The 22,829-nt window shown below is 39.8% G+C and overlaps 1 protein-coding gene across 1 annotated transcript in view; it reads right to left on the bottom strand.

The window, feature by feature from the left end:
- The window catches only part of LOC108719599 (protocadherin Fat 1), a 144,477-nt gene extending 122,392 nt beyond the window's left edge, over positions 1-22,085 (bottom strand). Inside the window, exon 1 of the mRNA XM_041589045.1 lies at positions 21,750-22,085. The gene's annotated coding sequence lies outside the window, so the exon portion shown is untranslated. The remainder of the gene's footprint in view (positions 1-21,749) is intronic.
- Between the last annotated feature and the right edge of the window lie 744 nt (positions 22,086-22,829).

Genomic DNA, 22,829 nt, shown 5'->3' with positions numbered 1-22,829 from the left:
ATACGGGTTTCTGGATAATGGATCCCATACCTATAGTACGTCCTCTGAGTGTAATGGAATTTAAGAGTTAATACTTGAGATACATGATGTGTATTTTTCTAACACTGAGCGATTGTGGAGGAAAATGAGACCAAACGATTGTCTAGCACAGGGGCCCTTTAATAACTCATTCTGCCCCTGCTTCTAGGGTCTGGTCTTTGCAGCCAATTAATAAAGGACCCTATCTCATGTGTATAATGGGAAGGCAAAATATCTCCCCTATACCTATAGAACTCCGGTGAGGACATATCCTTAGCCTAGACGGTCAAAATCCTCTAGGTCTGTAGCTGAAACTTACTGAATCTGGTGTCTGCAGTTGTGGGAACACAAGGTGTATGACTGAACTGACAGCTAATAGTGTATTAAAATAAAATGCCCTAAATGTATAGAATTTTAAACAGAACAGAGAAGCTACAATCAAGTGACTGCAGTCCCAGAGCCGTTGCTGAGCTTAATGCTATGCTGTGTGAAGTTCACTTATATCAGGAGGATGTCAGATTTTTCTAGCCTGACATGAAAGTTTGACCTCATTTTTCTATCCACCTGGCAGTTGCTATTGCGGTTTACTTTGCCTGGAAGAAAAAAAAAAAAAAAAAAAGTATAGAACTGTGTTAAACAGAGTTAAAGGGATAGACCACCTTCCACAAAAAAAAAAAAGTGTTTTTGTTTGGACTTTATAGTAGTACGAACTATGGGGGGAGATCACTAAGCTTCTAAACTGTCAATGTATTAAAATCTAATAAACCATCAATGTATTAATGATACATTACTTGATTTCTTAACAGCAGTTCTTACTGAGCCGGCTTCTTGAGCTTTACTAATGTTAGACATTACATTTGATACATTAGTTGTTGATGAATCTGCTAAGTAATGTATCAAGTCCTGAGCAAATTGCAACACGGTTTCCCAAGCTGCTACTGGCCAACACCAGAGAGAAATTAAATTAAACAAATTATTTTTTAGAATAGAGAAACCATAAAAGATAAATAGAAAACAAAAACAAACAAACAAACAAAAAAAAAGGATTTATTTCTGGTATACTATATGTACAGGTATGGGATTCATTATATGGAACCCGTTATCCAGAAAGCTCTGAATTACAGGAAGAATAGATGAAAACTCCAGCACACGAATGCTTAAGGGTTCATAACCCGTGTTTATTGTCAATGCCAAACAGGAAACAACGTTTTCGGGGGCGTACCCCTTCGTCAGGAATTACAGGAAGGCCATTGCCAATATACTTCATTTTAATCAACTAATTGCAATTTTTTTTATTTAAATGTACCTTGTACTTGATGGTAACTAAGCTGCATGTATTGGTGGCAAATAGGGTTGCCACCTTTTCCAGAAAAAAAAAACGCCCTTCCTATATATTTAACTTTTTTCCCTATTAATAACATTGGGATCTACCATCATTTTTACCGGCCAGGCCGGTAAAATACCGGCCAGGTGGCAACCCTAATGGCAAACAATCCTATTGGGTTTATTTTATGTTTTTCAGCAGACAAATTATGGATCCACTTTTCTGGAAAACCCCAGGTTTAAGCATTTTGGTCCCATAATTGTGCATTAAAATGTTTGAATGGGTTCATCCTGCCATGTTTTGGATCAGGTTTGAATCCTGAAAAAAACACGTCCATGGACTTTAATAGCAACTAAACTGTAGTGAATTAGCAGTTATAAATTATAATAGTTCTTCATCTGTACCAATCACCCTGAAAACACTTTCAGAAACACAAAAACAATTTCCAACATACACACATGAGTGAGAGGACACTGGACTGTAGCTCATCCATTCAGCCCAATAAAGCTGAACATTTTTCCCAGCTCATCCTCACTATGTCCATCTATTTTGACAAGGAAAATTGGATCTACTTTACCTCTTCTTTTCCCTAACAAGGACATACCCCTCCTAAACAGTATAAAAAATACATGGAAGAAAACATTTTTGGTTTGCTCTGATCAACTGAAATAAGACTTTAAAACTGACCCCCGAGATGGAATACATACCCAGACTGGCCAACTTAAGAAGAAGAAAGAAAAAAACTGTGTGTATCACCGAGTAATCGAACAGACATTTTCCTGTGAGTAGAAATAAACTGTAAAATAAGCAACAATGGAAGTGAATAGCTGCGGTCAGGAATGGGTTACATAATGGAATGCTTTGGCTTTATACACACAGTTCCATGACAATGAAGGTTTATAGGAAAGGCTGTGCCATAAAAGAAGAGCGGGCAGCTGTTTTTTGATCTGGAGCAAAGGGATGCAGGTCATATGACAACCTAAAAATAAGATGCCCTCCTCCTCCCCAAGATACAAGCTAGCCACAAGCAGGAGCAAAATAAAATCTTTACTACATTTTTTACAGCCCCGTTTCACTAACAATTTACACATTGCTCATCCAAGCACCAAACAATGGCGTCAGTACATGGGACAAGAAGAAAGGAAAGCTACAGAATGTTGCATCATATTTTGTCTTATTCCGAATAGAGGGGAAAAATTTATCAAGACAGCCGTTTATCACCGAGTTCTGCCGTTTTTATTCTTATGAATCAGGACAAATTATGTTTTTGAGTTTTTGTAAATAGAGAACAGGTTGAAAGCAGGTTTTTGTTGCATCTTTTCCCGACAGAAACGCATGGCACCATAAAAGGCATTTGGATTGGATTCATTAGGCACAGACGAAGAGCGTACAGGTACTACAGGTATGGAACCTGTTATTCAGAATTATTAGGACCTGGGGTTTTCTGGATACTTGTTCTTTCTGTAATTTGGATCTTCATAGTCTGCTTAAACAAGATTTAAACATGAATTAAACCCAGTAGGACTATTTTTCCTTCAATAAGGATTAATTATATCTTAGTTTGTATCAAGTACAGCTTTATAACTACAGAGAAAAAAGAAATAGCTTTTAAAAATTTGAATAAAATGGAGTCCATGGGAGATGGCCTTTCCGTAATTTGGAGCCTTCTGGATAATTGGTTTCCATATAACACAGTCCATAATTTTATTTGGACACAACATGCAAAGTAGCCCTGGAAGTAACCCCTTCTTTAAAGGGGTTGTTTACCTGCCAAAACGCTTTTTCAGTTCAATTGTTTTCAGATTGTTCTCCAGAAATAAAGACTTTTTTTCAGTTGCTTTCCATTTTTTAATTTTACAGTTTTTTCAAAATCTAAATTGAAAGTTCTGTCTCTGGTGCTTGAGTCTGGCAGCTCAGTAATTCAGGTGCAGAATCTAAACTATTACAATTTTGTAACATTTAGTGGATACATTTCTCAGGTGCTCTCAGGAGTATTAGCAGCTATTGTATCAATTATAACAGCTGCCTTTAATGAAACTCAGGGATTCTGCTCACAGACACAGGGACAAAGATAAATGTATCAACTAAATGTATCAAGTTCCGAGAGTCGGCGACTAAAGTTGGGCCAATAAAAGCTGCCGACAGACTGAGACGGCAGCTTATTGGCCTGTGTGTGGGGCCCTCCGACGGGCTTCCCCAGATGTCGATCGGGCAGTAAAAATCCCGTAGGATGATCCGATCGTTGGGCCCTTGGCCAAAAAATAGAAATTAATGTAATTGGAAAAAGTCTATTTTTGGTGAACTATCTGAAACCAACTGAACTGAAAAAAAGTGTCTGGAAGGTGAACAACCCCTTTAAGGCATGTACTTATTTCAATGCACCCCTGGGCCCACTGTACTTTTGCATATAGCACACAGTTCACCAAAGCAGGGTGAATGGTCTCATTGGTACAAGAAGCAAATCAAAAGCATTTTGAAGGAAGCAATTTTGACATTAACACAGGAACCATGGGATTCTCAAAAAGGGTGAAAAGCCAAATCCCAAACCAAATCCCTAGATCTGGTGCAGATGAATTTAGGGGCTTTAACATTGTTCATTTTGCAATATTAATGCACATTTACCATTGACATGTCACACAGCAAATCTATTGTCATCCATTCACCATTATGTAAAATGCTCACGATGCTCGCCATTGGTATAATCAGAAAATGTATGAATAAGCATTGCACAAACTCCACTAAATATCAACATTTGCATTCTGACTCATTAAAGACTCCATTTCGGCAATTTCCACCTACCCATCTCTTTAGTATTTAGCTTGACATCCATCAACTCTTTATTCCAAGTTAAGAGGAGGAAGCAGCTCTGCAATCACAATCCACATTCATATTTCCCATCTTAAAGTCTATCTAGTCTGCTCTTGATCATCCACACAGCTGAGAAATGGCTTGTGTCACAAACATCTCTCTCTCTCTCGTGGGTATTGTGCTGGCCTGCACATCACTAATATATATATACTTTTTTTCCTTCTAACAGTAATTTGTGAATTCTAAGCCAATGTTGAAGATGACCTTGTGCGGGAAGCTGATTACTGTAATGCGTTATTTAATCAAATTTTCTTTAGAAAGCGGACACAATACCAATGCTTTATCTTAGGCAGACAAAAGGTGTGAATGTCTTTTGGACTTATCTATTCTAATGACTATCTATTAACTCATAGATATTCTGTATGTACTGTATTGTAACAACACAATGTAGGCTGTTGGACTGTAGTCTGTGGAACTATTCTGGTCAATTAGAGTGGAGTATCTTACCACTAATGCATAGATGATGCATCTCAGTATTGCAGCATACATGATAGATTGTCCTTATTTAGTTATTTAAGAAAGACTTCTTCTTTCACCATATCTGAAAAAGGGAGTTTAGATTGCGTAACAGGTACCAAAGTGTCAAGTTCAGCCTTACAGAACTAACCCATTAAGAGACATTATAGTGCTCAGGGACATGTTTTTGTTTGTGGATTACTAAAGAATTTGAGATTTCAGTGGGATGAAGGGGACTAGTACCAATCCTGTTGCAAAATAACCATCCTTAGGAATGGCCCTGATGGGACCTGCACACAGGACACTTTTGGGTGCGATGTCCACCACATTTTTCATAGCTCAAAGGTGCTGGCCAAAATACCCAAAACAGCATATAAAGGTATGAGAATTGCACCGTGTGTTAACTTGCCGAGAATTGCACTGTGGGTTAACTCACCAGAGAATTGCACTGTGGGTTAGTTCAATGGAGAATTGCACTGTGGGTTAATTCAACTGAGAATTGCACTGTGGGTTAACTCACCAGAGAATTGCACTGTGGGTTAGTTCAATGGAGAATTGCACTGTGGGTTAATTCAACTGAGAATTGCACGGTGGATTTGTGCAAAAACGGTGGATTAGTTCAATAGAGAATTGCACTGTGGGCTAATTCAAGAGAGAATTGCACTGTGGGTTAGTTGAACAGAGAATTGCACTGTGGGTTAGTTCGACAAGAAATTGCACAGTGGGTTAATTTGCCAGGGAACTGCACTGTGGGTTAATTTGCCAGGGAACTGCACTGTGGGTTAATTTGCCAGGGAACTGCACTGTGGGTTAATTTGCCAGGGAACTGCACTGTGGGTTAATTTGCCAGGGAACTGCACTGTGGGTTAATTTGTCAGGGAACTGCACTGTGGGTTAATTTGCCAGGGAACTGCACTGTGGGTTAATTTGCCAGGGAACTGCACTGTGGGTTAATTTGCCAGGGAACTGCACTGTGGGTTAATTTGCCAGGGAACTGCACTGTGGGTTAATTTGCCAGGGAACTGCACTGTGGGTTAATTTGCCAGGGAACTGCACTATGGGTTAAATTGCCAGGGAACTGCACTGTGGGTTAATTTGCCAGGGAACTGCACTGTGGGTTAATTTGCCAGGGAACTGCACTGTGGGTTAATTTGCCAGGGAACTGCACTATGGGTTAATTTGCCAGGGAACTGCACTATGGGTTAAATTGCCAGGGAACTGCACTGTGGGTTAATTTGCCAGGGAACTGCACTGTGGGTTAAATTGCCAGGGAACTGCACTGTGAGTTAAATTGCCAGGGAACTGCACTGTGGCTTAGTTCACCGGAGAATTGCACTGTGGGTTAAGTTGCCTGGGAATTGCATTGAGGGTAAATTAATCTGAGAATTGCATTGAGGGTTAATATACCAGAGAATCACAAACAGTTTTTCTATTTAACTGAAGCTCTATAGTGTTGCCTTCTTTTAATTTAGAGACTGCGGTTCCCTTGGCTCCCCCTGCAATACAAGCACTGTGGTTTTCTATTCTTGGTTTACACACTGTGTTTTGAATGCCAGTTAATACGTTACACTATGGAAATATGTCTCAATGATACTTAATGGGAAAGGCTATTTTTATACTACTTTCTGAAACCCTTTTGGAATCTCCCTTCCAGCGTGTTACATTTGGCCCAGTGGGACAGACAGCAGCCTGCAGATGTGCTTTAACATCCAATCTCCAGGCTCCACATCCCCTACCCCCCCCCCCCCCCGACTGTTATTTTAGCTTCCAAGTAAAACCATCTAACTTATGTACGCTCCCTTATTAATTTCACCTCTCTCCCATCTCGTTCCTTTTTCATTCTCACTTCATTTCTTCATCTCCCATCTCCGCATACAGTTTTCCACATTGAGGAGTATTTTGTCAGCATCTTAAGCCTTGCTGGCAGACAGCTGCAGATACTGCCTATTGGCTAAAATGTCACAGACACTAATATGAACAAGGATATAAAATTATGAAATTAAAATGTGTCTGATCCATTGAGTTATCAGTTATATACGGAATCTGCGCATTCTGCTTATAAACAGACAGAGGGATTGGTACCAATTTGCCTCCCATATCCCTCTGTCAGTACAGGCATGGGATCTGTTATCAGGATACCTGTTATCCAGAAAGCTCCGAATTATGGGAAGGCCATCTCCCATAGACTTCATATGAAGCAAATAATTATTGTTTAAAAAAAAAAAAAAAAGATTTCCTTTTTCTCTGTACAGGTATAGGATCCATTATCTGGAAACCTGTTATCTGAATTACGGAAAGGCCGTCTCCCATAGACTCCATTATAATCAAATAATGCAAATTTTCTAAAATGATTTCCCTTTTCTCTGTAATAATAAAACAGTACCTTGTACTTGATCCCAACTAAGATATAATTAATCCTTATTGGAAGCAAAACCAGCCTATTGGCTTTATTTAATGTTTACAAGATTTTCTAATAGTCTAAAGGTATGAAGATCCAAATTGCAGAAAGACCAGTTATCCGGAAAAGCATTGTGGATAAAAGGTCCCATACCTTTACTAATAAAAGTGCCTTGTCCCAACTAACATACAATTAATCCTTATTGGAGTCAAAACAATCCTATTCCTATTGGGTTTAAACAATGATTTTTTAGTACTAAGATCCAAATTGCGGAAAGATTCCTTATGCGGAAAACCCCAGGTGCCGAGCATTCTGGATAACAGGTCCCATATCTGTATTAGCTGTTGCCCGAGACTAATAAAAGCAATAAAGAGAGGCAAGAGTAATAAATTAGGATTTGGAATACATCCACAAAAATGACAGCTGGCAAATGACACAATTAAATAATATCAGGAGATAACAAAGTTCTGGTGCCCTGATCTCGATTTAGTTAAGAGACAAGACCAGTGTTTGTCACAACTCTCCCAAATCAATCACCTCTTTGAGGTCCTTTGGCTTGGGCCCCTCTTAGTTCACGAAAAGGTTATAGATATAGGAAAACACTGTTGAATCAATCATTGTTCATAAAATATCTAGGACAGCGAGCGTCCATGCTATAATTTACCTTCAAGCTGGGGTTTTAGCTTTTTCTATGAAAGAAAATCAGCCGACTGTGCCAATGATCTAGCCCCCAAACCCCCCAATAGTTAGCCCCACTAGCACAGACTGAAGCTCTTGCATACTGTATGGTTGTGGGCTTTGTGATAAGTCACCAATTAGTTGGGATGGGAAAATTGTTTTGCCGCGGAAATTACGCCCATAGACTTGTATGGCATTATGCGTCAAAAAAAGACACTTTTTTTGGACGCCCATAGACTTTAAAGGGGACCCGTCACCCAAAAAAAAACATTCCAAATCCTATTTTATCACATTAACCAAGCAAAATGAACTTTAATTACACTATATAAATGATTTGAATCTTGCTTCCATCAGTCTGGGAATTCATAATTATAGCAAGCAGGAAGCAGCCATTTTGTGGACACTGTTATTAAGATAAGTCTTGTATCATCTCAGAATCTTGTTTGTGCACCAGAATGGGGGACCTAATACCTAATGTCCATCCCCATGCCCTGGTTACACAATTAAACGGTAAAGAGAGCGGGGGAATGTGTGGAGAGCAGTGACATGTAGGAAGTGCTGAATGGAAAGTGAAAGTAATTGTCTGCCCCGCCTCTATGCCACTGGCATAGAGGAGGGGCATACAATATTTGATTGACAGCTGAGATTTTTAAATGAGTTTACAACAGCTATGAATGCTTTAATAAAAAATAGAAATTGGATTTCATGTTTAATTTAAAAAGAGCTTTTATTATACAGATTTTTGTGTCTGGGTGACAGGTCCACTTTAATGGGCGTCTGCGACATTTCGCCGGCGGCAAATTTTTGGCGGAACGAAACGGGTCTAATTCGCCCAACCCGCAATTAAGTCATATTTACTGTATGTAAAACGTTCCATTGAATAACATCTTATTTTCTGTATGTTTTAGCAGACATCGGGAAAAGATTGTTATAGAACCCCATGTTTCCGGAACAGTAACATTCTACCACCAGCTATAAGGAGGTGCATATGTGCATACGCGTGTGCAGAAATAAATTCGGTAACTGTGTTCAAGAAATCTTCAACTTTATCTGCACATTAAGTAGAAAATGCTTTTTAATGTTTTATTTATGAGAAGTTAGTAAAGATAAGGAGAATAATTCATGGATTCTTTGCTCTCTGCAACCCACCTCAACAATTACTTATTTTACAGTTCTTCTGGAATCTCAGCTAAGACAAGAAGGATGATTATGCTTAAAGTCACAGTAACAGCTAAAAATTAAAGTGTTTTAAAGGAGTGACAATATAATGTACTGTTGCCCTGCACTGGTTAAACTGGTGTGTTTGTTTAAGAAACTATACTATAGTTTATATAAACAAACTGATGGTAGCCATGGGGCAGCCATTTTAGCACAGGGTACACAGTTGATAACAGATAAGCTCTGAAGAATCCCATTGTATACCACAGAGCTGTTAGCTGTTGTGTATCCCGTGTTTTTTCTTCTTTTTCAACTTTGAATGGCTGCCCTCATGGCTACACAGCAACTTTTTATATAAACTATAGTAGAATTTCTGAAGCAAACATGTCAGTTTTAACAGTGCAGCAAAACAGTACATTATATTTTCATTATTTTAAAATACTTTCATATTCTGGTGTTACTGTTCCTTTAAACATAACAATAAATTGTCTGCATTAAATGCAAGCACCGAGACCTATTTGTCAAAATTAATTTTTTTTTTCATTGAAAAACCTCCCAAAACGTATATATACAAAACCAAGAAACTAAAGACTCAATCATGTAAAAAAAAAAAATAGTGACATCACATTCTATCCATCATTTTCTCAAAAACTTGAATTGTAAAATAGCTGGAATTTTTCTGATACAACTCCTATTGTAAATTTTTAATTTCAGGTTTTTTTGCATTTTTATGTGCTTAATGAATCTCAAACATTCCTGTTTTGGAAGTCCACATTCAAATTTGCTATTGTTTTGCCTCGCAAATATCTCAAATGTTGATAAATGACTCCCATATGCAGACATTGTTTTTGTGTAGAGAAACCATTTTGCTCTCCTAAAAAGTTTATACTTACTTACTTCTTTATGTTTTATGTGCCCAAAAAACCAAAGCATGGGGAGACTCTTAAACCCAGGTCATCAAATGGCAGAATTCTTGCTGTTTTTGGCATTTATTAATACCTTTTAACCAGAGGAAGCAGAGCCTGCGGCTGCCCAGGGAGGTGTAGGGGGCCCCATGAGACCCAAAGAAAGAGCTATTTCAACATATATTGGTAAAACAGGTCACCCTCAGGATATGTTGGGGACCCTAAAATTAATTTGCTGTGTTACATCTAGTTAGGCCACTGCTTCTAATACTTACATGAACCAGTCAGTGATGCTAAAAGGTCTGCTCCAATATTCTGCCTCTCACAGCTAACCCGTATATCTTTATTCAGTTCTCCTTGCCAGATTGGTTGGTACCTTTTGGGAACTGTGCAAATAGCTATGGCCAAATATTAGAACAAATACCACGTTAGATACCAGCATTAGCATATAAGCGTAGCACACAATAAAGGGCAGATTTGAATTTTTGAGTTGGCTTTTTTGGTCAAAACTCAGAATTTTGAGTTGGAAACCACCAACTCAAATTCGAAATTGGAATTCAAATTCAAATCCGAGATTTATCATCCCCCAAACCTGGAAGTTACTCAAAATTCGATAAGTCGCCACCTAAAACCTGCAAAGTTCACGTAGAAGTCAATGGCAGAGGTCCGCTGACCTATTTGAAGAAGTTAACAGCCTTCCTGATATTAGAGTTGTTTTCGGAAAAAAACTCGATTCGAATTTGATTCAAGTTTTCGGGTTGGTAACATTCGTTCCAATTCTAGACAGAGTTTTTTCTTAAATAAGAAACCATTCGAGTTTCAGCCTTCCTGACATTTGAGTTGTTTTTGGAATTGATTTGATTCGAATTCAATACGAGTTTTAAGGTCAGTAACATTCGTTTCAATTTTAGACGTTCGAGTTTTTTATATGCATGGCTATATCGGGGGTAATCTGAACATTTGGCCAAACGATCAGATTACAATGAGAGCGCAATGGGCTCCAGCAGGATCTCAGCCGGACGATAAAAGTCGGGACTCTCCACACACGGTCCAAAAATCATACGAATCCTCGATTCTTACGATAGGATCTTTGCGTCTATGGCCACCTTAAAACAGAAATTTTTAATCTGTTCCATATTCTATGTTAAAGCACAAAAGGAGTGTGAAAACAGCAGGGTACAGGTGTGGGGAAGAGCCGAGTATCTACTGCTATTTTAAGAAGACATCCCTAATGGCCCACAGACTGATTTATATGTTGGAAGCAGTGGTTAGCCACATAAAAGTATTCTAGGTTTATGGAGGCTATGAGAGAAACTAGGGGATTCCAACTGGGAGATGCATTAAGTGGAGTACAAACTAAAATGAAGGTGTGAGAGGCCTATTTGTGGAAGCCGCAAAACAAAGCAGAACTTAAGGACATTACGGCTCCAGCGCAGCTGCTTGACTTTACTTGGCAGATCAACAAACACCTTAAATGCTGGCCTGTTTGTGTACCTGGGGAAATACAGTGCAGTAGCTGAAAGCTCTCCAATTCATTTATTATGCTTGGAGCCTCTTTAACAAAGTGTCTGAAAATGTGATTGCAAGAAAAGGAAGGTTAACAGAAAAACATGGGGACTGGAGAAAATATATCATAGCTGTTCTGTAATCCAGGGCCAGTGTAGGGCATAGAAAGCATTCACCCTGTGCTCCCAACATCATAGAGGCCCCAGTGGGAAAATAACAAAGAACATTGTCAGATGCATACAGTATAAGGAGAGCACACCAAGGACAGACTTATACCATTGATAAAATTTGGCTAACCTGCTTTGAGGTACACACCCCTGTTAGCCAAGCATATACTATTTGTATATATAAATTGACTGTAGTATGTGGCTGAAATATAGGGTCAGATTCAATTCAGTGAGAACAACTTATCTCTCATGGTTTATCATGTGAAAACTCATGGATGAGATTCATTTTGAGGAGAAAAAAAAATGTTTTTCTCCAAACACAGTTCCAGTTTTTTTCCCATAGACTTGAATAGATTTTTCACGTGATTTTTTTTAATTGAATTGCATCTCAAATTGAATCTCATCCATGAGTTTTCACCTGATAAACCTTTTTCTCACTGAATTGAATTTGAGCCATAATGAGAAAGGGAATTGAGTACTTGTATAATAGCATGCTACCATTAGCTTGGAACACATTTTTGTGTACAATATTCAGACTGAAGGACTCCAATTACAGCTCCAAGTATTCCCAAGGAGCACGCAAATATGGTAAGCCTTTACCCAGACTTCTTCAGTGGTAACCCTGCCAGGATGCCTCTTGATCAGCACACAAATGGTAAGTTCTCCACTACTAAGAGTTTAATAGTGTTACGTGAAGGTCCATACCTCGAAATATAAAACATTAGAAGAACATCAAGGGACCTTTGCATATTAGTATTCCATGGAACACACTTTAAGGTACCCAGTTTAAATTTTGCTGAATTCACTCTAATGTTCTTCTGAATTAAACTGGAGAGCAAAGGTGGCCATACACAGGCAGATTTAAGCTGCCAATTCAGGTCCTTCAAACTGATTTGGCATCTACCTGTGTATAGGTCACCAACCCAACTGGTATCTGGCCGAAAATGGGCCAGATGTCAATCAGGCAGGTTGGATTTTCAGGTTGGATTGGGGACTGCATCAGCTCATTGATGCGGTCTTCGCTCCTAAAGGATTGAAATCCAATTAGCCCAATATTGCCATTTTAGGTGGCCGTATGGGGAAAAGATCCACTTATTTGGGGACCTTGCCAAACAAGAGAATCTTATAGCGTAAAGCTGGTCATACAGGGGCCGATATAAACTACAGACAAAGCAAGTCAGCAGCTTATTGGGCAGTGTATGGGGCTCTCTGACCGGGCTTGTATCAAGGACCGCATCAATTTGTTGATGCAGTCCTAGATCCGACCACCTGTATTTTCAGCATTGTGATTCTAGGGCCCAACAATTGGATCAGCCCGATTTCTCCCACCTCAAGATGGGCATATCTAGGAGAGATACACTCATTTGGTGACCTTGCCAAGCGAGTGGACCTCTACGTGCATGGCCGCCTTAAGGCTGTGCAGTCTACTAAAGTCAATCTAGTATTTTGAATGCATACCAATGCACAGTACATCAGGCTCCTCACAAGTTTTGAGCCCAAAGAGCATCTTGGAGGTGTCTCTTGGTAGAAACATTGCAGATCAGTTAAGAAGTAACTAAGACCAAAGTGCTGTAAACAGCACTTTGTTCTTAGTTACTTCTTAACTGATCTGCAATGTTTCTACCATGCACGTAGATGTCCACTCGTTTGGCAAGGTCACCAAATGAGTGTATCTCTCCTAGATATGCCCATCTTGAGGTGGGAGAAATCCGGCTGATCCAATTTTTGGCCATTTCTTTGGACAGAGGGTATAAGAAGGTGGCTGGATCACACAAGGTACATATTCTTATGCTGACCTCTTAGAACAGAAGCATTCCACAAGCTTTTAAATATATCTAAGGAACCTCACATTGTTATAATATATAGATACTGTGTATTCCTTCAATGATAAAACAAAATACCCAGGGCAAAACGGTTTTCAGAAATAATGGAGACTATAAAAGGTTTCAGATTCCAAAGCATTGTTGGAGAGGGGTGGAAAAGGTTGCTGAACAGTGCATAATCGGGTCAGATTCCTTTATCACAGACATGTAGGTCATTGACTTTGTTTGGCTAAAGAAAAGAAAAGAGAAACTAAACTTGCACTTCACTAAGTCACTGAGTTCCAGCCACTTTAGCATAGCAAGGTTCTAAACAATAATTCTCAGAGTATATGTTAAGGGGGAAGTTTAAGCATGTTTAGACAGCAGTTTATCTTGAACAAAGAAGTAAACACTCCATATACATATTTAATGTTTATGCCAGAAAATAAGATCTTAGAAATCAGTTCTTATCTCTAACAGACTTCATTAGGCATGCATAAATGTTTAGCCAATCACAAATCTGCAGGGATGGTGCAAAAAACTGGGTACTCCATACCCATCTGCTCCTGGCCATAAGCATGTGCTTTGTGCCTTAGCTTTCCACCATTAACTTCTTCATTATGCTTAGTGAAGAAGATTTGATAGAAAACTAAGCAAGTAGTTTTGAACAGAACAGACAGAAATAGGTGGGGGTTTGTAAGTGATAAAGATAAATACCAAGCCATCAATGTTATTAGAGCTCTTACTTTATCATTATGCAGCTGGAAAGAGCATAGCACTTCCAAAAGAGTCTGTGATTTCTTTGAGTTTTAGTTTCCCTTTAAATAACAGACCTATGCTGATTGTTAAGTTTTTTTCCCCTAATTTTTATTATAAGAAATTAAAACACAATGACTTCCGCAAGCTGTAAAAAGCATCCAATATGTTCCTTATCCACCTTCCTTGCACTTACTAACAGAATAAAGGTCACCCGCCCTTCTGATAAACTCCAGGTGTATGACAAAGCAAGCAGATTAACACATTGGATCAAAGTTCACTTTAAGTGTTTATCATACATCATATTCTCAGCAACCACCATCTGAATTACACCAACAGGTTACATAGTTACATAGTTAAATTGGGTTGAAAAAAGACAAAGTCCATCAAGTTCAACCCCTCCAAATGAAAACCCAGCATCCATACACACACCCCTCCCTACTTTTAATTAAAATTCTATATACCCATACCTATATTAACTATAGAGTTTAGTATCACAATAGCCTTTAATATTATGTCTGTCCAAAAAATCATCCAAGCCATTCTTAAAGGCATTAACTGAATCAGCCATCACAACATCACCCGGCAGTGTATTCCACAACCTCACTGTCCTGACTGTGAAGAACCCTCTACGTTGCTTCAAATGAAAGTTCTTTTCTTCTAGTCTAAAGGGGTGGCCTCTGGTACGGTGATCCACTTTATGGGAAAAAAGGTCCCCTGCCATTTGTCTATAATGTCCTCTAATGTACTTGTAAAGTGTAATCATGTCCCCTCGCAAGCGCCTTTTTTCCAGAGAAAACAACCCCAACCTTGACAGTCTACCCTCATAATTTAAGTCTTCCGTCCCTCTAACCAATTTAGTTGCACGTCTCTGCACTCTCTCCAGCTCATTTATATCCCTCTTAAGGACTGGAGTCCAAAACTGAACTGCATACTCCAGATGAGGCCTTACCAGGGACCTATAAAGAGGCATAATTATGTTTTCATCCCTTGAGTTAATGCCCTTTTTTATGCAAGACAGAACTTTATTTGCTTTAGTAGCCACAGAATGACACTGCCCAGAATTAGACAACGTGTTATCTACAAAGACCCCTAGATCCTTTTCATTTAAGGAAACTCCCAACACATTGCCATTTAGTGTATAACTTGCATTTATATTATTTTTGCCAAAGTGCATAACCTTGCATTTATCAACATTGAACCTCATTTTCCAGTTTGCTGCCCAGTTTTCCAGTTTAGACAGATCACTTTGCAAAGTGGCAGCATCCTGCATGGAACCTATAGTTCTGCACAATTTAGTATCATCTGCAAAAATAGAAACAGTACTTTCAATGCCCACCTCCAGGTCATTAATAAACAAGTTGAAAAGCAAGGGACCTAGTACAGAGCCCTGTGGTACTCCACTAACAACACTGGTCCAATTAGAAAATGTTCCATTTACCACCACTCTTTGTAGTCTATCTTTTAGCCAGTTCGCTATCCAGGTACAAATACTATGTTCCAGGCCAACATTCCTTAATTTAACCAGTAACCTTTTGTGTGGCACTGTATCAAATGCTTTAGCAAAGTCTAAGTAAATCACATCCACTGCCATCCCAGAATCGAGGTCTCTACTTACATTCTCGTAAAAAGAAATTAAGTTAGTCTGGCAAGATCTATTACGCATAAAACCATGCTGGCACAAACTCATAGTATTATGATTTGCTATGAAGTCCAGTATCTTATCCTTTATTAACCCTTCGAAAAGCTTTCCTAATACTGACGTCAGACTAACTGGCCTATAGTTTTGAGGCTGAGAACGGGATCCTTTTTTGAATAGAGGCACCACATTAGCAATTCGCCAGTCTCTTGGCACAATACCAGATCTCAATGAATCCTGAAAAATTAAGTAAAGAGGTTTGGCAATCACAGAGCTAAGCTCGCTAATTACCCTGGGATGAATACCATCTGGCCCTGGACCTTTGTTAATCTTAACCTGTTCAAGTCTCTTTTGAATTTCTTCTTGTGTGAACCATGCATCATTAGTTGTATTACTAGAATTGGGAGTGTTAAGAAGGAAACCTTCACTTACTGGTTCTTCATTTGTGTAAACAGATGAAAAATACGAGTTCAGAATCTGCGCTTTTATTTTGTTTTCATCAACCAGCTGATCCCCCTCTGATAGTAAGGGTCCCACCCCTTCCTGCTTCATTTTTTTACTATTGACATATTTAAAAAATAATTTGGGATTTTTTTTACTGCTTGCTGCAATATCCTTTTCTATAGCAATTTTAGCTTGCCTTATAGCTTCTTTGCATGATTTATTGGCCTCCTTGTACCTTATAAATGTTTCGGCTGTACCAGCTAACTTGAAAGCCTTAAAAGCACGTCTTTTCTTACCCACCTCAACACCAACGCTTCTATTGAACCAAAAAGGTTTTGCTTTGCAACGACGTTCCTTGCTTACAAGTGGAATATACTGACAAGTATATTTATTAAGCAGCATTTTAAAGACTTCCCATTTTTGTTCTGTGTTTAACCCTGTGAAAAGCATTTCCCACTTAATATGTTGCAGAGATGCCCTTATACTGTCAAAGTTTGCACGTCTGAAATTTAGTGTTTTAGTTACTCCCTTATAGAATTGCTTCTGCAACAGAATCTCAAAGGAGACCATGTTATGATCACTATTCCCTAAATGCTCACCCACACAAATGTTAGAGATGAGTTGAGGTGAGATAAAAATCAACATTTTGACTGGAGGGTGAAACTCAGTCCTTTGATTATGGGTATGGATATAGTGAGCTGTGGGAGTCGTAGAAATAGAAAAACAAATTGGCAAACTTGGTCAGTGTCAAACGCAAAAGTAGTGAAGTAACAACTCCCAGACCTTGGAAAATTTTGTGCTTCTATTACATTACTCTAACATGACTCAGAATCTTTGCCATTGGGGTTCCAATTAATTTGTAGTGACAGAACATGACATAGAATGACATTTTAGGGGACAAGTCTTCCTTCACCAGAAGGTCCAAAATCCGTGGTTCAGATCAATATCAAACAGTAGGGGCAGTAACAGGAATTTACCCCCTCGCGAAGCCTTCGTGTTTAGGTCCTTACCTCCCTCTGTGAAGCAGCGGCTCTCTTGTCTGGGCTGCTGGCCACATCATAGGTTTAGCAGAAGCCTCATGAACACAAACATTTTGGTTCTCAAGTCTTATGGCCCCATCAACAGAGCAGTGTTCAGGGTATCGGATCAGTAAGAGGCAGCCATTCTAATCGTGCCAACTAGCAAAGCATCTGTGCCTGGCACAGTTAAGGAAGATGAGCCGTTTTGTGCATGTGAACCTACGCCACATGTAGTGTGAATAATAGTAATGAACAAACAAGTGCAAAAAATGTTACTGGTCAAGTAACCCAACCAATAAGCAGTTTATTTCATGGCCTCCTGTTTGAAACATGAAAAATGTGCAGTGTTATTTAGCCCGGCTCCTGACTAATCCAAGTAAAGCACATAACTTGTCTCTCTCTCAAGTGAGCTCTGACTCACCAGTTGGGCACACGGTTTCTGTCACTATCCTTAGACCTAATTTGCTTAGGAATTGGTCTTATATAATGATTATACAAAGTTAGTTGTTTATCCAAATTATAATGTCACAGACAGGGTAGTGCAACACAGGAATCTCCCAGAATTTGCCCCAAACGGCTAATCTCTACCCTGAACCTATTCATTCAAATCTCAACACCTTGGAACCAACATTTCTGGTCACTCAGCTGGAGAAGCGGACAATTCTTCAATCTAGCCTATTCTAGAGGGGTTCCTCTCTTGGGCCTCCCTTGCCTCAGCCTCCTAGGACAATACAACCTTCTCCATGAGTCCAAAAAGACCATAAGTCCAAAAAGACCTAACATGGCTCTACCGCTACATTTTTTCCACTAGTAGATCCCATGTGAAATCCCTTGGCAGCTGGGCAATGTACACATTCCCAAAAGCATGCCAACACCATGAATGCGAACACCTTCTCCTCGAACACCTTCTCCTATCCATACAGACCCAGCTCACATTAAGGCCTATATCCTACAGAATATCCTACATTTAGATTTTAGAAGTATCTTATGCTTTAACTGTAAGCATTGTCTTTGGTTGACGTCAACATTTGCCTGAGCATTACATTAGTGTCGGCATGAATACAAACATCTTAATGTTGTACAAAGCATACTATCAGAATATATATTATATATGTAACTATAATTTTTTAAGCGTGCTCTCAACAGCTATTTTGACTAGAAAAATGGCTTTTGCACCCCCTGCATCTCACATCATGATTGGAAAATAGCAGGCAGCTGCAAGCAACAGTCTTGATAGCACACAGTTACTTTAAAGGCCACGCACTGCCAGAACTTAGATTTCAAGCAGAGCAGACAATTCACTGGCATTGCTAAATGTTATTCTGAGCATGTACTGTACACATTTGCCATTTTATGCCTTTTAAGGGAACAGCAAACCTTAACTGTTCTATGGGTCTGAAAAACCTTTCTCCTATTAGATTGTAAGCTCTGTTGAGCAGGGTACCTCTTGTATCAGCAATTGTTGGTCTTTATATATGTTATCTGTATGTTCAATGTATATTATTTTACAGTGCCGCAGATTATGTAGGTGCTTTATAAATATGTAATAATAATAATAGCTCAGTAGAAGTATAAGATTAAGGCTTTGGTGATGAACCATATGCAAAAGTGTGATTTTGAACCACTGCAGATCTGCACTGTAGGTTATCCCTTATGTCTCCAATGAAGAGCATGGGAATATTTGCTGGTATCAACAGTTAGAATTCACATATAATTATCAGTTTGCTTTTAATTATTATCACCAATTCGCCCATCCCTAATTTACCAGTCATTTGTTAGCAGTCCCATTGGAAATGAGTCCCTGTGTTGGTTTCTGTATACAAACAGCTGGCAGTCCGGAGTAATTCAGTCTGCAGTCAGAGAAGAGACAGGCACAATCTCCCCTGCAGCAAAATAACGAACAGGGCTATAGCCAAAGGTAACAGACAAAGCCTGCCCTGAACACAGTACCTGAAATTCTGCATTCAGGTAGGTTCCCTGTATCAGTCCATCCCATCCCTGGTGTAGCAGCCACCAAAACATGAAGCAGTGCTCTGGGTTATAAATATCACCCTGCATCTTCAGCTCTGATCGTCCAATGGCTGGTACTGGCTCTTGGGAGATTATAGGGATTGTAGTTCAACAGCAGCTTAGCATTGGTGAAATACACTCAGCACATTTGAAACAACATAAATGAAAGATTTGTTAATTCCATATTATGTACACCTACAGCTGCATCTCCCCAATGTCTTTCTATAGTCCCAACGAATTGGTGCTGCTATTGTTTTCTAATAGAAAAGCCAAAAACCTCACATTTACAGCCCTAGTTCCCTAAAGGGCAGGTCTTCTTACTAGACATGGAAGCCCTAAGGTCAATGTCACACAAGGAATTTAAATGTAGCTACCATGCTGCCGGTTGCATGACTGGCAAGTGATGCATATCTTATCCCTCAATATTGCAAATACAGATATGGGATCTGTTATCCAGAATGCTGGATACCTGGGGTTTTCCAGATAATGGACCTTTCTGTAATATATTCTACTAGAACATGATGTAAACATTAAATAAACCCAATAGGCTGGTTTTGCTTCCAATAAGGATTAATTACATCTTAGTTTGGATCAAGTACAATGTACTGTTTTATTATTACAGAGAAAAAAGGAAATCATTTTTAAAAATCTGGATTATTGGAGTCTGTGGGAGATGGTCTTTCTGTAATTCAGAACTTTCTGGATAACAGGTTTCTGGATAATAGATCGCATACCTGTATGCGATTCAAATTCTCTAGGTCTAGGTGATGCTATCTTACAAAAGGTTTTGCTTTTTTTGGATCGTGCTCACATTTACTCCAAGTACTGTATGTTTGCTAATAACCTTTGTGTTGCTATATCCACACGGTTATGAATTACTAAGCCATCTGTTGCTAAAATACACATTTGCCATCCTTCCCTAGCCATTGGGGAAGGCTATGAACAAGGACTGCATTGAAAGGCTACCTATCCATATGTAAGTCAGGCAATAATTGCAAAGCTGTCCCGGAAGGAGTTAAAGGCACAAGGAAAAGATCACTACTAGAGAGTCTGCACTAATGGAAGGAAGTGCTCAGACCACCCTTGCTTTAACGCCATCATTCAACCCATGGGAGTGTTAGGAAAACACAGAAAAGCCAAGCTAAGCAAATACATTTGTGGCTCTTAGTGTGAAAAGTTTCTTTGCTAGTGTGAGGCTCCAATCACCACTGCACGACGGCTTCAAGTACCTCCTAAATCCACTGAGAAATAGACAATTCCGTGTTATCCCAAGAGCCTCAATGTGCCCAGTGTTTGCAAAAAGATTTATCGTACCAAGTCTAATCAGAGATCGCTTGTGGCCAAATTGTGGTGAACTTATGGGAACAAGGGCAGCCATCCTAACCGCAGGATACATTTATCAAGTGAATGCTCCAGCCTCCTTGTGCTAATAACCGTACAGGGAACAGACACAATGATTATAGCCTGGATAAGACTGCTACATAAATATGTGATGCGCTGGTTGGCAGCTTTTATTCCTTATAGCCCAGGGGACAGTTCTATAATAAACAACGATGGTTACTTGTAGTTCAGCAGGAGTTCTTATAATATTTATGTCAATTTTGCCTTTAATAACAATTAACAGCACAAATTCAAAAGAAAGATTCACATCTAAATATACACACGCATTGCCTGGAGGCAGCTGCTCATTAAAGTAAACTGATCATTCCCTAGAAAATGCAGAAAATAGTATTGCGATATCGTAAAGCATTTACATGATCAGAATTAGAACTGTTCCCTGTTAAGTGGGTGATGGGAGCTGTGTAAGGAATTTAAGTAACCTACAGCATTTACAATAATGTGTAGTACATCTCAAAGCCATCTGATGACATTAGGAATCGCAGACACAGATCAACACCTAGTGCACATGCAAATACACCATCAACCCCCATCTCCCCATACACAATATCTATTATACCAAGTTACAACCATAATGCCTTCAATGGGCTATTACGACTATTACTGGGGCAAACATAATATTCAGGTCTACTATGATCTCAATGTGTGAGTGTATGTGCTGGGGGATCATTTGGATGGGGTTAAACTGTATCATTTTTTTTTTTTTAACTAACCATGTAACCCCCCTACATATCTGCTATACCCAATGTTACCTCCCCACACACCATACATAATTCATCCAATACCCCCACCCCCAAGCACTTCATTCCCTTCTTGAAATCATCACATCTGTATATCATTTTTTTTTTTAAATACTGGGGGGAAAAAAAGGAATATTAAACCAAAGCAGCCGAAATGAGAATCAGGAATTAATAGGAATATGATGGAAAAAGCCATGGTTTACTTTGCCTTGCCTGAGGCTGCAGTGCCCCGCACACACCATAGAGGTCGCTGTTCTACAATACATTAAGTTCCCCCGCAGCCTCTTCAAAAAGAAGTTGGAAACAAAAAATTAAAATAAATGGAATGTTGCTGATTCCCTCGCCTCCATTGTAAGGAAAACCATACCCCCCCCCATGATAAACATTCCAAAAAGCTGCTGCCGGTGAGTGAGTGCCAGGGAGCCCATGATGTGCTAAATGCTCAAAATAAAGGGAAACTCACCAGACCAGCTGGATGTTTATTCCAAAGCTCACGCTATTTTGCCTTGATCCCCCATCGGCTTCAGCTGAGCGACCTCTCGCAAAGTTTCCCCCCCCAGCGTCTCCAGTGGAGCATACCCACGGGGTCAAGTGCACCCAGCGCTGTCAGGGAACTGCAGCCGAGCGGGTCTCACCATTCCCGTCAGAAACAGGGGGAGCGCGCGGAGAGGCAGTAATATATACACATTCCCAGGCACAAGAGCGAGATCCAGGGAAAGGAGGAAATTCCAAGTTGTCAGGACAAGCCCAGGCAGCGGGGAAGGACTGGAGGAGCTGCTGGAGCGGTGTGCGTGGCTCTCCCTGCCCATTTGCTGCCCCCTCCCTTTGCCTGCCCCTCTCTCTCTCTCTCTCTCTCTCTCCAGCCAGCGCTGGGACAAGACTCACCGGAGGGGCGCTTACGTCACGAGCCTCCCCCCATCACTTTAGGGACAGGGGCTAATAGGGGATTTTTACAGACGGAGTGCGCTGTCTTCTTCTTCTTCTTAGTCCTACACTTCGACTGCTTCTACTACTCCCGGCTATGGGCTCAGTCCCCAGTCTCACCCAGGTACCTGGTCACTTGGCCTTCCATTAGCCCATTAGTGCCCTTACTATGTTACCTGCCCCCATTACTGGGCTACAATACAGCTACAATGGCTCAGCTGAATGCATATTGTCTATAGCAAATGATCTGTAATCAGCAGCATTCATAGAAATAGCTTGTTACATCCCTAATCCTGGCCTTTAGTTTGTACTGAATACAAATATGATTTGGGCTGGAGGGCTCTCCCTGCTGAAGGGTCACCACTTTATCAAAGTCTCATAATAAATGGCAGCTGATTGGCTGCACTGATTGCTAAGTGATTGCTCTCAGTAGTGCAGTCCTGCTGGTAAGCGTGTCCTGGTTTTTGGGGTGAGTAGGTAGGAACCTTAGCTGGAGATGACCCTATCATGCCTATTGTTATATAATTATGTACTAGTGATGGGTGAATTTGTCCCGTTCCGCCTTAATCAACTGCGAAGTTTGTGAAAATTTGTGAAAAATGGTTGCCTGCGTCAAAAT

Source organism: Xenopus laevis, chromosome 1L (genome assembly GCF_017654675.1).
Source record: "Xenopus laevis strain J_2021 chromosome 1L, Xenopus_laevis_v10.1, whole genome shotgun sequence".
NCBI lineage: Eukaryota > Metazoa > Chordata > Amphibia > Anura > Pipidae > Xenopus > Xenopus laevis.
The sequence above is the reverse complement of the archived record's forward strand: the minus strand, read 5'-3'. Positions and strand labels throughout refer to the sequence as shown.